This window comes from Convolutriloba macropyga, chromosome 1 (genome assembly GCF_964194025.1).
Source record: "Convolutriloba macropyga chromosome 1, txConMacr16.3, whole genome shotgun sequence".
Classification (NCBI taxonomy): Eukaryota; Metazoa; Xenacoelomorpha; order Acoela; family Convolutidae; genus Convolutriloba; species Convolutriloba macropyga.
In genome coordinates, this window is record NC_134468.1 from 38583346 (window position 1) to 38600723 (window position 17378).

Genomic DNA, 17378 nt, shown 5'->3' on the forward strand with positions numbered 1-17378 from the left:
ATGTTATTTAGCTTAGCAAATGAAACAAAAGTCCCAGTGAAATCTTGCATTAAATAAACCAGTTATTTTTAGAAACAAACTAAAAGAAAAGATAGAAATTGAATTTGAAAGGTTTATGGAGTTTAAGTTTCAACAATATTTTCAACCGATTGGCTTGATTTCGCTGGATCTGTACCTTTCTATTTCAGCAAGTTAGTACTTCAAGTTTTACCGGACTTTCGCAATTATTTACTAGCTACAATTTGTGCATTTTCTAAGTTCCGTATTGGCACCTGCTTCATCAGCATAATCTTTTAACGAAGTACATAATACATCCTAACACTAACTATTATCTCATCGTTGCCAAGTCGAAAATGAAATAATTGATGAGCTTGGGTACGTATTGTGTTTATTAGCAATTTTTCACTCTTTGGCTGCTTTGAAGAAATAATAAAAAATGGAGGTTCGAGGTCTTGATTGAAATGGGCAATAAATATGTTTATAAAATTTATTAGTATCAGCACTTAATTATGGCTATTTATTAGGAGTGTTATAGGTATACATCAATAGAAATGAGTCAGGAAATATGGGCGTGACGCAATCCTATCGGACATAATAAAAGTTTTCCATGTCAATATTTGGAAACAAACTGTTTTTTTAACAACTTTTTTTACAGATAAGCAATCTGCCATGATAGAATATTAAATACGAGTTTACGTTGGAGGGGAAATTTTTAACGAAGAAAGTTTAAAGAGAATTAAAGAAATGTTATGCACGAAGAACAAGAGTAAGATGGAAAAAATGTATAGTCTTTGAGTGAAATTTACATGTGGTACATTTAAAATGGGGCATTGAATGGATTATCTGATTGAGGGTCTGGATAGTAAATGTGGGTATCCAATTAGAAAAAATGGGGCTTCATGGTACTTGGTTTAATTTAAGTAATGACGGTCTCTAGGCAATGAACTTAACACTTTGTGAACTATTTCAAACATCAAAACTCATATAATTTTTTATTGAGCAGAGGCTCTTTCATTCTGTCCTTTGTGTCAAAATGCTCGATATGCAGAGAAATCTGGCGCTGAGTTTCTTCTCGGAAGTTTGGTTCAAGCATAACCGTTTATTCTGGTGAAATAGCTCCTGGTGTTTTTTCAATTTTTTGTCAGATTTGCAACTACGTCTGCTTTTTGGATGTTTTTGTACAGATACTACCGCTTCGTGTGGTACATTGGATCGTTTTATTTTCAAGAAATTTGGTAATACTTGATGTACAAAGGCCAGTTTATTGTAGAAATATATAAAATCCGGAAACATCAGACTGAAGTTGATAATGCAATATTGGTCAGAGTGAGTGAGAGCTTGATCGGAACGTAAGATTCAATTTTATCATTTAGGGCAAGATTACGTGACTTCATTTCAGAAGTTGATGTACTATTTCGTCAATCGCCTCAGCTGATAAATTTTGCTGGAATAGATAACTTTGGAGTTCAATATCTTTATTGAATCAAGGCCTGCTTCTGTGCTAAATCGAATTTTTTAATCATTTTGTCTATGTTTGTGACTTAATCAATCAAGTTTTCAACTGGCACTGGTAGAATAAAAATTACGCGCTGTTCTCAGTCATTGTACAGTCATTCTATAATGAAACTTGAGATTTTCTAGGATCAAGGAAAATACCAGGAGAGCTTCTATCATCTCGTGATAGATTTCTCGTTGTGCAGATCCGATACAATTTTCAATTTGGGCTTTTGTCAGTACGGTTAATTTAATTTGTCCTTGAGAAAATGCGAAAAAATCTTACCTCTATTAATCACTATAAGGCATCTGTGAATATTTTTGGAGGCATAAGGCTTGCTTTTGCACGCTAAACATCAAATACTTTCTGGCTTGATGATAGGGGATTCGCACATCTAGGACAGTAAACGACGGACTTCCTTTTTTGCAATCTCGTGTACTAGGTTTGCACTATATTCCAAAAAAATTATCAGTCCTCTGTCCTTTATATTGCCAGAGTCAAACGATACTAAGCATTCTTTTGATTCTCATGGGCAGAGTTTTTATGTATATAAGGTTCCATGGTACTAGAGATATGGGGAAGGCGTTTATCAAGTAAAATGTGTGATTTGAATTTATAGCAAAATTCAGAAAGAATATAAAGCAGCTCAATATCTTCTGATGTAAACATATTGTTTAAGTAAGAAAGAAGCTGCTGTATCAATGATAAATTTGGGCTGCTTGTGAGAAAATTACATGAGAATGCTTACTTGTAGGGAATTCATTTTGTGCTCAATATTTGGAAAAAATGTTTTTTGACTGGTTTCCTGTGTCTGTTTTGATTTCAATTCTTTTCTTGTGAGTGTTAGACGTTTTTGCAAAATCATGAGCAATTAGAAGAAACTATTTATGTCAGTTGACTTCTAATTCATTGATAGAGTCATTAAAGTTTCTGAAAGTATTTGTACTCGATTAGTATTTTCAGCAGTTTGAGACCTTCGCTGGCAAGAACTGAATGTTTCTTTTATACAACCACATACTACAATGCTCTTAGCAAATACTAAGCCAAATAACCCTTGCAAAACCTGCAGCTATTGCAAGTGGGGTGGCTGGCTTTGTGGTTTTTTTTGTCCTCTTCGACTCTAGGTGAAAATTTATAGATCTCATTTTGGAATATCTTAACTTGCATTTTAACTTCCTTTTTCTTATCTAATTGATTTCCAAAAAACCAGTCTACATTGAAGCAGTCAGTTTTTTTTTCAGAAAAGAAGTTTACATTGTTGCATTGCAATAGAATGGTACAGTTGCTAATTATATGAAAGTTCATAGAGTAAAGTTTTTACTTGTTGTCTAATAATAAGCTGCTAAGCTCTATAACTTTTCCTGGTGTTTTTTTACTCAATTATTTGATATATTTGGAATTTTTCCTTATTCTTTAGACTAATTTTAGTTTATTTGTATCTAGGTACCTTTTCAGTTGTATTCTGATTTGAGTGATGTATGAGGAAGGCAGTTTTCTTATGATGTTGTCTTTATAACTTTGGCATGGTTTTCTTGGGTCTAAATTGATAAGTGGTCGATATTAATATTTATTTAAAAAAGTTTGCAGGTTTTTACCTTCGATTACCGTCTATGAGATAACCCTTTCTACTCTGACCATCGGGTATGCCCAGAAAAGAACTAGGTTTGTCAGAAGGGACATCTTCAACTGGTCCACTCTTAAACAACCGACATCCAATAAGAAACGACATGATAGAATAGCTATTGAAAGAGTGAGAGTATTGGTGATTGAGGGAATAAGTGGTGGCTTATTATTAAAACAGTAGTCATATTATTATCATTGATAACAGGTTTTATAGGAGTGTGTTTAAAGAAGATTAAAAAGAGGAGGGTGGTAAACTGGGAGGAGGGAAAAGTTTGAGAAGAAGCGGTTTAGCTAATATTTTTTTAGTATTTTTTATTCTTTGATGGTGTCTGAGTAATATTATATTAAAAACTTTTAACAAAAAAATGTAGACAGACTGTAGTTTTTAATTATTATACTGACGAACTTGTGTGACTAATATCTTAGTAAATAGCATACATTGAAATTTGATTTTGTCAGTTTAGAGATTGTAAAAAGGACGATATAAAGAGAGTTAAGGCGTAATCGCATTCAAGTATATGTCTAATGAGTCTAAATGACATCACGTAGATTTCTTTTGTTTTGCTGCGTTTTTTGTTTACAATAAGCAAACTTTGCGCCTGGTGTTCAGATAATTTGGCGTTCATTGCGTATTCAAATCAATTAATGTGAGTGATTTTATTTATTCATTGCTTTAGCTTGTTTTGTTAAAATTTAAATAAGTTCATAATTTACCAAGATCTCCTCCTAATGTGTGAAATTTATCGTTGCCTCAGGCTCAAAAGACACATTAATTATTTGATGTCTCTGCTGATGCTCGAAAGGCTTTTCGTGCTAGGACAGAGTTTAAAGAGCTGAAAACGGAAAACGTTGGCATTTCGGAGATGGTTCTGTGTGAACAGGTATTTTTGTATTAGCTGAAAAACATAACTGATTTTGTAATAGAATTGTTTTTCAGTTCATGGTAAGTCTGAAGTTGGCTCATCTTCATCCTTGATTCATTATGTCTACAAAGCTAAATTATCGGGTGAGGACGCAAATTCATTGACTGAAGTTGCTGGATTTAACTTTCCTCCTCGCAATTCTGTTGGGTTGCGGGCCACTGTTGAGACTTAAGTTTTCCCAAAGTCATAGTCATATCGTACTTTCTTAAATATTGGGTATGTTTTGTGTTTAAACTGATTTTGTTTTCATTCTACATGTGTTGTTATGTTAAATTTAGATGCCTTTCGGCGCAGACATGTTGTAACTGCTTTGGGATAATCTACGGGGCAAACAAATTGTGTGGAATGGGGTTATGAGAATTGGAAAAATAGATTTTGTGGAATTTGGGAATTTGTGTCTGCTAATTTGGTAAGAATTTTGATGGCTGCAGAGACATGGAGTAATTTTTAGGGCCAATCTACAGGCAAAAAATTGCGCATGTTTGAGTTATGAGGTTTGAAATGTTTGGATTGTCTCTGCTGATGCTCGAAAAGCTTATCGTGCTAAAGCAGAGTTTAAACTGCTAATAGCGGAAAACCGTGGCACTTTGCAGCTGGTTGTGAACTCTCAGGTGTTGATATTTTAGGTTGAAAACAAAAATGATGTGTAATAGAGGTGCAGAAGATCAAAATTGGTTTAAAGTTACGGTAAGACAGAACTTGGCTCATCTTCATGCTTGATTCATTTTGTCTGAAGTTGCTGGATTCAGTTTTTCTTGCATTCTATTTGCGTTACATGCATCCGTTGAGACGTAAAAGATACTAAAGCCACAATAATATCCTATGATATCGATTATTTGGTATATTTTTTGTTATAATTCATTTTGTTTGCCTTTTACATGTGTTGTTTCGTTTTTTTTAGATGCCCTGGCGATTGTTCGATCGTACTGGAAAGTATTTTGTTGTATGCGGTGACACAGTTTTTTTCGGGCCAATCTACGGGCAATAAGTTCTGCCGTAATAGGTTATGAGGTTTGGAGGAATTGAATTGTCTCTGGTAATGCTCGGAAGGCGTATCGTGCTAAAGCTGAGTTTATGCAGCTAAGAGCGGAAAACGTTGGCACTTTGGAGCTGGTTGTGAACTCTCAGGTGTTAATATATTAGGTTGAAATCAAAACTGATGGTGTAATAGAGGTGCAGAAGATCGAAATTGGTTTAAAGTTACGGTAAGTCAGAACTTGGCTCATCTTCATGCTTGACTCATTTTGTCTGAAGTTGCTGGATTCAATTTTTCTTGCATTTTGTTAGAGTTGCATGCTTCAGTTGATACGTAAAAGATGATAAAGCCATAATAATATCCTATATTATTATTTATTGGGTATGTTTTTTGTTATAATTTAATCTGTTTGCCTTTTACATGTGTTGTTTTGTTATCTTTAGTTGTCATGGCAACTGTTCGATTGTATTGGTATTTTGAAAATTTTCTAGGGCCAATCTACGAGCAATCAATTGTGCAGATCTAGGTTATGAGATTTGAAAGACTTGAGTTGTCTCTGATAATGCTCGGTATTCAATTTTTATGCGGTTACAAAAAGAAAAACAAATTGACAACAAACAAAAAATCAGCCAATTTCCGCCAGAAAAACTTTTGAAGCGGTGAAACCTTACTTTGGCCCTCAACACGTGTTCAATTGCACCTTCTTCGAACACTGATAATGTATAATTTGACTCTAATTAACGAAAACAGGTAACAAATAGACAGAAAGAGGCAAAAATGAATAAAACTTTTTTTCGAGAAAAAACTTATTTTGAAAGTTATGAAAGTCATTAATTTTGAAGTGAAATAATTAAATAGGTTCGTTTTTTTCAAAAGGAAGTCTTTGAGACCTGCAACTATTCACATTATATCTTACGTCTACAAAAAGGACGTAAAAAATGACAAAAATCAAAAATTTTCTTATTTGGCCTTTTTTGCCTTTTATTAACGAGACTAGGTAACAATTAGACAATAAAAGGAACAAAATTGCGAATATAAAATGTATTCTTTTTTTCATTTTTTGGAAAACAATTGTTTTTAAAGTCATAAAAGCCATCAGATATCTGCTAATATCAGAACATGCGCCAATCTATTCTTCCATGAAAAGCCAATTAAACCAAGTCATTGTACAGGATATTCCATACGATTAAAAAAAAACAAAGTAAAGAAGACCAATAAAGACAAAATTAAAAATTTCAATTCAATTTTTCCAGAAAGTATTGTCGATGTTGTTAACTATATTGTCGAAGCAGAGTTATCTAAGTTTAAACCTCGATAACTCCCTGTAAAAAACAAGAATCAAAAGAATCGTTTGAATTCCATACTCTACGCTGGACAAGCTTTCTAATAATACCAGTCTCAACTCCCTACGGTAAATATATCAGTAGGCCATAATCTTTGAACTAAAACCATTTGAGTATATAGTTCCTCCCCCCTCAAGAAGGGTCGGAATAAAGAAGGAGATTAATTGAGAACAAAATTGCTCTAGGAAGAATGTAATGTTAAAATTAAATACCGCAAATGTGACCAGGTGACCATCCATTTGTTTTATGCTATATTTAGATGCCTTGATGAGTGTCTGCTTGTTTTGCCAAATTCTGATGGATGCGGAGACAGAGTGTAATTTTTGCGGGCCAATCTTCGGGGAAAGAATTGAACATGAGATTTGGAATAATATTTAAGCTTCTCATATGAACATAATTTTGTTCAGACTGGCTAGAAACGGCTGCTGTCAAGTCCGAATTTGCTAGTCTGAGTGGTATCAGTGGTCTTTACTTTATTTGGCTTGGCTGTTGTGGCAAAAATTTGTTTGCATAGTTTGTTTGATCTTATTTGCATAGTTTGCATAGTTTGGTCTCTTACCAGAGACCAGTTCCGCTATGTCCTGACCGAGTTTGAGATTACTAAGGGTGAAGACGGTGGGTCTTCCGCGGAGTTTTGGCCATTCTTCGTTATTGGTTGCGCAGTAATAATAGATATTAGTGGTGCTTAGTTAGTTTTTTAGTTAAAGGCAAGGCGTATGATATCCGGACTGTGTAACGAGACCCAGGCCATGCTGGTAACCCTGCTCCCACAGTTCTGCTCCATTGAATCGGAAAAATTACCAATCAGAAATTTGGGTAATAATGCAAACCCATTTCGACTTTCCTGAAATACCGTTTACCTCCATTTCATGTCTTTATTTTGTAGTCATTTTTTAAAATAAATTTTACAATTGGGGCTATTTTTTCTCAGAGATGATGGAGTTGATCAGTATCCAACTAGTTCAATTAAATCGTGGGGTCACGCTTGTTACAGTGTGATTGCAAGTGTTATCGTAGAAGAAGGACGTACCAAGGAGATTTGACCAGTCTCAACACATTCTTCTCCACCATTTAGGGTATCAAATTTAAGTGAATATTATCTGGTTTTAGTTCTGAACCTCTGCATTGCAGTACACAAATGTTCTCATAAATCACAGTGTGGAATAAATCATCGCTGAAGCAATCTAGATCGGTGAGAGCTCATCTACTCTGATTGATCAAATAATAAGTAAGTGCTACTCATCATGCCCTATTTTTCGACCTACATCCATCGATGCCGGATGGTGTACACGGCCCTTTATTGTTTTTTTTAGAGAAGAAAAAGAATAATAAGTAACAGAAATATGTTTCTGAGAAGTGAAGTTATTCCAATTACTAAAACCGATCATTACGCTACATCCATCATCACGCCCTATTAAGTTTGCAACTACCGACCGAGAATCCGAAAGCAACGGATTAGTTTTCTCCTCAATGAAGCTGATCATAGCAGAGTAAGATTTGATTGCGAAAAGCAGTTGTCCAGTATAGAGTTTTAGGATGCGCCGAATGTTGACATGGAATCCCTCAATAATCTTCTCTTGTCATCCAAAATTATACAACAATAAAGACATTAGTTTCTCAAATGAGAAAAGTACCCTGGTTTGATAAGGAAATTCTTTGCCGAGCAATAGTAAAAAGAAACACTAAAATCAAAATGTCAAATAAACAATCAAATATCTTTCTGGATTTCAAAATTGCAGAAACTGGTCAACCAACTAATATTCAATAAACAATTATTACAAAAGAATCCTGTTTAGAATTTCCACAAAAGGCGAAATCTTCAGAGACATCAACGAAATAACATTTAAGATGAGCAATTGAAGTTTACTATTGGGAATGTATCACTGCCACAATTTCGCAGTGAACTGCGTTGCTTGGAGGCGTAGCACGATTGCACTTGAATATATAACCAAAGAATGAGGCTCGGTAATGTATAATGGCACGTAAGGATCCAATCCAGCTCATTCACAATTTTGGCATAATTGTCTACCAAATGAGCAACAGATAGAAAAACCCATAAAATTAAGTACTTTTCAAAAAAAAAATTGGCGAATGAACGAAAAAAAGCCTCCAAAGCAGATAACTAACTGGAGTAAAAATGATGCATTAGATTCATGAGATATGCCAATATTAAGAAAACGATTCAATACAATTAGCATAATCAAACAACAACAACAGACATTAATAATATCAAAAAAATTTTTGTCAGTTTTAAAAAACAAATCTTAATAAAAAAGTCAAAATAGCTTAAGATAAAACTGAACCTAAACAAAAATAATTTGTAATTCGGCAGAAAAGATATGGGACAAGTCCATAATAAGGCTTTGTAGCAATTAGACAATAATGAACAAAAACAGTAAAATAGAAAAATTCTTTTTTTAAAAAGAAAACAATTAGTTTCAAAGTAATGAAAAAAATAGAAATCAAGTAAAATATCCGTAGTTTTATGACTACCAGTGTTTTTAAAGATGGGAATGAAGAACTCTCGGTATTCAGTTTTTATGCGGTTACAAAAAGAACAACGAATTGACAACAAACAAAAAATCAGTCATTTCCGCCAGAAAACGCTTTTGAAGCGGTGAAACCTTACTTTGGCCCTCAACACGTGTTCAATTGCACCTTCTTCGAACAGTGATAATGTATAATTTGACTCTTATTAACGATAACAAATAAACAGAAAGAGGCAAAATTGAATAAAACTTTTTTTCGAGAAAAAACACATTTTGAAAGATATGAAAGTCATTAATTTTGAAGTGAAATAATTAAATAGGTTCGTTTTTTTCAAAAGGAAGTCTTTGAGACCTGCAACTATTCACATTATATCTTACGTCTACAAAAAGGACGTAAAAAATGACAAAAATGAAAAATTTTCTTATTTGGCCTTTTTTGCCTTTTATTAACGAGACTAGGTAACAATTAGACAGTAAAAGGAACAAAATTGCGAATAAAAAATGTATCCTTTTTTTTCATTTTTTTTTGGAAAACAATTGTTTTTAAAGTCATAAAATTCATCAGATATCTGCTAATATCAGAACATGCGCCAATCTATTCTTCCATTAAAAGCCAATTAAACCAAGTCATTGTACAGGATATTTCATACGATTAAAAAAAAAAACAAAGTAAAGAAGACCAATAAAGACAAAATTAAAAATTTCAATTCAATTTTTCCAGAAACTATTGTCGATGTCGTTAATCATATTGTCGAAGCAGAGTTATCTTAGTTCAAACCTCGATAACTCCCTGTAAAAAACAAGAATCAAAAGAATCGTTTGAAATCCATACTCTACGCTGGACAAGCTTTCTAATAATACCAGTCTCAACTCTCTACGGTAAATATATCAGTAGGCCATAATCTTTGAACTTAAACCATTTGAGTAAATAGTTCCTCCCCCCTCAAGAAGGGTCGGAATAAAGAAGGAGATTAATTGAGAACAAAATTGCTCTGGGAAAAATGTAATGTTAAAATTAAATACCGCAAATGTGACCTGGTGACCATCCATTTGTTTTTTGCTATACTTAGATGCTTTGATGAGTGTTTGCTTGTTTTGTCAAATTCTGATGGATGCGGAGACAGAGTGTAATTTTTTGCGGGCCAATCTTCGGGGAAAGAATTGAACATGAGATTTGGAATAATATTTAAGCTTCTCATATGAACATAATTTTGTTCAGACTGGCCAGAAACGGCTGCCGTCAAGTCCGAATTTGCTAGTCTGAGTGGTATCAGTGGTCTTTACCACATTCGGCTGGGCTGTTGTGGCAAAAATTTGTTTGCATAGTTTGTGTGATCTTATTTGCATAGTTTGGTCTCTTACCAGAGAACAGTTCCGTTATGTCCTGACCGAGTTTGAGATCACCAAAGGTGAAGACGGTGGGTCTTCCGTGGAGTTTTGGCCATTCTTCGTTATTGGTTGCGCAGTAATAATAGATTTTAGGGTTTCTTAGTTAGTTTGTTATTAAAAGGCAAGGCGTGATATCCGGACTGTAATGTAACTAGACTCAGGCCATGCTGTTAACCCTGCTCCCACAGTGCTGTTCCATGGCATCGGAAAAATTGCCAATCAGAATATGGACAATAATGCAGACCCATTTCGACTTTCCTGAAATATTGTTTACCTCCTTTTCATGTCTTTATTTTGTAGTCATTTTTTAAAATAAATTTTACAATTTGGGCTATTTTTATGCAGAGTGGATGGAATTGATCAGTATCTAATTCGTTCAATTAAATCTTGGGGTCACGCGTGTTAGATTGTGATTGCAAGTGTTATCGTAGAAGAAGGATATACCAAGGATATTTGATTAGTCTCAGCACATTCTTCTCCACCATTTAGAGTATCAATTTTGAGTGAATATTATCTGGTTTTAGTTCTGAAGCTCTGCATTGCAGTACACAGATGTTCTCATAAATCACAGTGTGGAACAGATCATTGCTGAAGCAATCTAGATCGGTGAGAGATCATCTACTCTGATTGACCATATAATATGAACAGAAATATGTTTCTGAGAAGTGAAGTTATTCCAATTACTAAAACCGATCATTCGCTACATCCATCATCACGCCCTATGAAGTTTGCAACTACCAACACAGATTCCGAAAGCAACGGAGCAGTTTTCTCCTCAATGAAGCTGATCATGGCAGAACAAGATTTGATTGCGAAAAGCAGTTTTCTATTGTAGAGTTTAAGGATCCGCCGAATGCTGACAAAGAATCTCTCAATAAAGTTCTCCTGTCATCCAGAATTATACAACAATAAACACATTAGTTTCTCAAATGAGAAAATTACCCTGGTTTGATCAGGAAGTTCTTCGCCGAGCAATAGTAAAAAAAATAGTGAAATCAAAATGTCAAAAATACAATCAAATATCTTTCTGGAATTCAAAATTGCAGAAACTGGTCGACCAACTAATATTCAATAAACAATTATTACAAAAATCCTGTATACATTTTCCACAAAAGACGAAATCTTCAGAGACATCAACGAAATAACATTTAACCTGGTAGACAGCAAACAAGTTTCAATTCGATTAAAAGGTGGCGCTAATGTTTATGGAGGTTGGAGCGTAGCTGATTTGTTCAATGAGTATTTCACAACTATTGCTGGCAATAAACTGCAACAACCTAATCAAACTTGGAGAAAATTAAATTTTTCACAAAATACCTGATCAAATTTGGAGAAAATTAAATTTTTCACAAAATAGTCTCAACGTTTGGGATGAGCAAATATCGACCACTATCAATCTTGCCTGTTGTTAACAAAGTTTTCGAACGAGCTATTTACACCAAATTGTGCGGCTTTCTAAACTTAAGATTTAATGAAAAAGTATTTCGGCTTTTGAGCTAGGTGTAGTACGGTACTGGCAACTGCAGAGATAGTTGAAAAACTAGATTTAACATGCCAGCCGAACAGTTCGTGTATTTTTATTGACTTTAGTAAAGCATTCGATACTATTGATCATGATTTGAAATTGAGAAATTGAGAAAATAAAGCGTGAGAAGAGTCATTTTGAGTTGGTTTTGCAAGTAATTCGTGAACTGGCAACAGATTGTGTTCAACAATGAAGCGTTCTCAGACTTCAAAATAATTAGTAGCGGTGTGCCACAAGGGTCAATTCTCGACCCTCCATCTTTTCATTGTATATACGAGCAATTTTTTAATAGTTGCAAATTTTTTGACATGTATTTCTTTGCGGAAGATACAACACCTATGTTTTTGGAGAAACTCTGGATGAGAGATGCATTTGTTTTGACAACGTTTGAATGCAAAAATTGATCACTTGTAATTATCTATAATAGAATGTAAGGAAATCTGAACTGTTATGGCTTATTGAACCGCTGACAGATATCAGGCTTCGCAACGAAAGGTTGAAAAACTCAGATTCTGAGAAGAACTTAGGCATTCATTTAGACAGAAGCCTTTCTTTCGACAATCATGTTGATAAAAAAGTAAAACGTTTGTCAAAACATGTGTATGTTGTCGCAAGAATCCGGAAGTTCGTGAGTAGAAGAGTTCCCATCCTTCTTTTTAGCGTTCTCATATCAAACCGATAAATCCATATGGTCTTTCAATCTATAGATGACAACATTTTCTAAGTTATGTCGTATCTATTTGGTGCAGAGAAAACTGCTTAGATTGATTGACAATTTTTGCATATGGTATCAAAAACCATCAGATACTGGAACTATCGTAGCTGTGCAACCCTTAAACATAAAAAAAGCGTAATACAGGGAAAAATACACCGCTTGTTTCAAGCCACCAGCAATTGGGAAGCGTTCCATGACGCATTGACAAAAAAAGAAGTAATTTGTGAACGTAATCAATCTCCTAGGCATTGGGTAGGGAATATTGTCAAGGATACAATTAACCAGCAGTGAATGAATGAACAAAGAAATAGATATAATGCAGGTGTAGCAGTAAAACAGCATAAAATACTGAGAAACAACAATTTGCATTACAGTACATAGGCAACATCTCTGATGAATTTGTTAAGAAGCTGAACAAAATTCATCCTGTACAGGCAATTTTCACCCCACGGAAACTTAAGAGGCTTGGGTCTAGCTTTGATAAAGACCTCAAATCCCACTTAGTTTATGAACTTACTTTTAACGGATGCAAATCCATCCATGTAGGGCTGACACGCCGACATATTACCACAAGGGTTGCAGAGCATGCCAAGGCGGACTCACCGATGGGTATAAATCTAATTGAGTGCAACGGTGATAAAACAGCTTTCCAGAGGAAGACATTAGACCAGTGCCGCAACCAATCTTAGTTAATGACACTAGAAGCGCTCTATACAAGAAGACTGAAACCAGCCATCAACACGCGCGACGAATACCGAACACAAGAACTGACACTGGAAGCTTAGTTGGGCGAAAAAAATTTAAGGTAATTTATGCAGGTTTTTTAATGAAAAGTTGTTGTTATGCATCTGCTACATCAAATCGGAAACTTACGTTTACTCAGATGTAAAACTACGTAGATACAACTATAGATATGTAAAAATTCGTTTCCTTGATTGAGTGATTTTAGTGATCAGAATTTTTGTCCGGCTTTTCATTTTGAGCATTTTTTATTTTTATAACCTGACGATGACTCAGAGTTCGAAAACGTTCGTCAGAAAGTTTTAAATTGACTATCTTTTTTTAAAGCTTAAGTTGATATTTTTCAAAAAACAGAGAGAATGTATCTCCTGCCTTTTCTCAGATTCTACTATCTTAAGTGTATACGTTTCACATATTCTGGAACTATTTATTTTTTTTAAATCGGTCAGCGCTAAATTGCCTACTCGGTATCTGAACAGCCTTTATCAGCGAGACGTGAGAGATTGCCCTACTGCAAGGAGCGTCTCATCTGGCCTCTTCAAGAAGCCACGAGCCTTAGATAAGGCTACGTTGGCCTGAAAAGGCTGTTTTATATTGAATTACTTGATTGGTAATGCCTTCATTGTTGATTGTGTTAGGGGAGACGAAACATCATTAAAATTTTCGATAGATCATCTCACGGTTTTGCTAAAAATAAATAAAGATGCTTCATGATTATTATTATTATTGTTATTATTATTATTATTATTATTATTATTATTATTATTATTATTATTATTATTATTATTATTATAATTATTATTATTTTTATTATTATTATGATTATTATTTTTATTATTATTATTATTATTAATATGATTATTATGGCTTCCACAAATAATAATAACAATAATGCTCCCGCAAAATTTATATACATATAGACGAATCATACTAGTTTGTTTGTTAAATTTATTTCATTTGAGCACCAACATCTTTCGCAGAGATAGACAAATGTTATGGAACACAAATTCTCGATGCTGAAATGAATATTGAAACACTTTCACATCTAGTTTAAAATTCGATTTTAGAGTCCAACAGGTTGAAGGAATTTAAAATTTGATTCAATGATATTTGCTCTATATGTGGTTCAATAGAAAAAGTTTGACCGCTGAACTTTTTTAATTTCAGGCAGCACAAACCGCAAACTTGACCGTCTTTGCACAATATTAATATGCTCGCTGATGTTGTAAGCATAATAATTTTTCACAAATTTTGATAGCAAGAGATGATCTGTTAGCACAATGTAATATTTGAGAGGTAATAAATTCGGGGATCGTATTCATTTGCAATAAATAAGGTTTTGTAGGGTCCTTTTCAAATATTTTTCTCGAAATTTTTCTAAGAGCCGCATGTCAAATTTTGAAGGCATATAAAAATTTGATCCATAGGTTAAGACTGGAATAAGCTTATTTAGTTTTGCTGTAACCGTCAGGAGATATGATGTGTTTCTTTTAAATTGATGGAAGAATTTATTGGCTTTAGGAGTCCGCAACTCTACCAGCTCCTTCCAAGTGAGGCTGTTGTTCATAGTGATTCCAATGTTCTCCACAGTTCTCGATTGTTCTTGCAACCATTGATTTAACACCGGACTTAATCTTTACTTGATAGTGACATTTATGTACTGTCATTTCAATAAATTGAAGTTGATGTTTCCGTAACTCCAACGTAATATTGAATCTAGAACTTGTTTGACTCCGTGTGCTATTTCAAAATTTTCATTATATAATAATTTGAGATCGTCAGCAAAAAGAAAGACATTGGAGTGAAAACAATTTTAGGTAAGACATTGATAAAAATTGTACATTTTTTGTTAAACAAGGAAATCAATTAAATTATCAAATTGATCCTGCTCCGCGTTGAGCAGTTCTTCAATTGAATTGCCGTTTATTGAGGAATACCGCTGAAGCAAATTTGTTTTAAAATGACTTGATCTGGCGCTCTCTTAGTAAAACTCAGTTTTTCGAGCGCACATGAGTTCTCTGTATAAGTTTCCTTATTGCCTTCAGTTACAAATTTTTTCAGCTGCTCATTCATTTTGGAGCAATTAGCTAAGTTTTCTTTGACTAATTCATGTAGGGTTTCCTTGATGTCATCAGTGTTTCGCAGTTCGTTGCCTAGCTTACGTGTGGTTTTGAGTTGGGCTCTTAAATCACGGAAAAGGGAAATGACCCAATCTTTTTGCATTTTATGTAGATGTTTACTGACAGTGCTTACATCTTCTCCCATCAATTCATCAATCGTCGGATAATAGTCCTTTTATGTGATTCAAGTCTTTTTCTTGCAGCGTGATCTACGTTTGACATACAAATTTTCCTTGCCAGAAATCACGTGAGTATTTAGCTTAACGACAGAGATTTCCCTACAAGTAAAATAAGGTTGTTAAACGTTATGTCGATATGAATTAGAACGATGGAGCTTAATCTGTTTTAGGCGAGAAAGTATTCGGAAGGCGGGTAAAGGAGGTTGTTTTTCGCCAGGACCTACGAGACAACAAATTATCTACTTTAGGCGCGCTGAAAAACAAACAACTGTAAAGATTCCTCAGACACGAGACAACAAAGTATCTACCTCAGGCAATTTAGAAGAAAACAGTTTATATAAAACTTACGGTATCCATTCTCGTCGAGTTTTTCTTTACTCATTTTTTGTCGCCTTCTCTGTCTGATGCCCTTCTAATTCTTCTTCGATCTTTTTCGCTGAATGAGCTTCCGTAAGCTGTCACGGTGATCGTGCACTTGTTTGAGATCAGATTTCGTGCACTTGTTTGAGTTCGTGCACTTTGTTCTAGTTTGAATTCAGATTTCTTTGTAGAAGAAACCAATTTGTCAAATAAAAATTAATCTGATATTTTAAACAAACGTTTTCGAACTCTACGTTCTTCGTCAGCTTAAAACTGTTTCACAAATCGCCAGGTTAAAACTGTTTTTCTTTCTGTTTTTTTTATACTAGCCTTTTCTGTAACTATTATGGGGCTTCTAGCTTCTGTGTGACTATTGCCCAGAGGAGGTCCCTTTCTGGTGCTTTGGTATTTCTTTTAGAATATTCAAGGTAATATATATCAGCAGAATAAATATAATTTCTATTTGTTGGTTACTTGGGTGGTGTAACCAACGAATTTCAGAACGGCTGTCAGAAGAGTAAAGTGTTAAAATATAATACGCGAAGTGTGACCAAGTGACTACCTCTTCTCTAGATGAAGGTAAAATTATATTTGGTGAACAGAAAATTATTTCAAATATAAAGTCAAGTTTATTGCTGGCAATTATTGTTGAAATTATCGGGATCTCTAAAAACTTTTTGTCGTTTTTCCTGGCGTGTTTGTTTTCAACTGGTTCATCAGTGTTGCTAATTTATCTATACGTTGGTAACAGTAAAATTCTGCCGCACGCCGGGCCGGGCGTTCACCCGTTTACATTGATGATCTAGCCACCGCAGTAGATTGTTCTTCCTGTTTCGTTGTCGCGGAAATGCAGTTCTGAATATTTTTTGGTTTCGTTGGCTTACGGGCTGACTCTTATATTGCACTGGTAAAGATTGCAGAGGAGGAAGCGTCCGTTTGGTTTTTTATTTCGTTCGGTGGATCTTTTCCCTTTGTGCCCCCCCCCCCCCCAGCTTAGTGGGTGCATATTATTTGCACCTCACAGAAGCACGTGCCATATTTTCACATAATGATTTCCTGTGTAATGACACATGCTCTTTTAAGGGAGGGGTGGCATAACGTACTGGGGGGCACAAATGGAAAAGATCAATAATCTGCCTTTCAAAAATTATTCTGATACACGCTAATTTTACACGCTGAATTTTGTCAACCTCATCAACTAAATTGAAATTTGTTCGTTTTTCAAACAACGATCTTTTTTCTAATGTTTTTGATTTGGTGGAGTTCAATTTGAAGATTTGTTTTCACGACTCTTCGGTTCGCTTTCAGTATTCTGTCAGCTTTATCTTTAATGCAAAATATGAAATATTTGCTGGACAGTTTTGCGCTATTCATTTATAACATTTTTTCTATTTCAAATTTCTTCATATTTACTGTGACTTGTTTGTTTTTGAGTGATCCAATCTGCACTTTGTCAGAAATTAACTCCTTTGTTTAACGGTTTGGATCATTATACGCAAA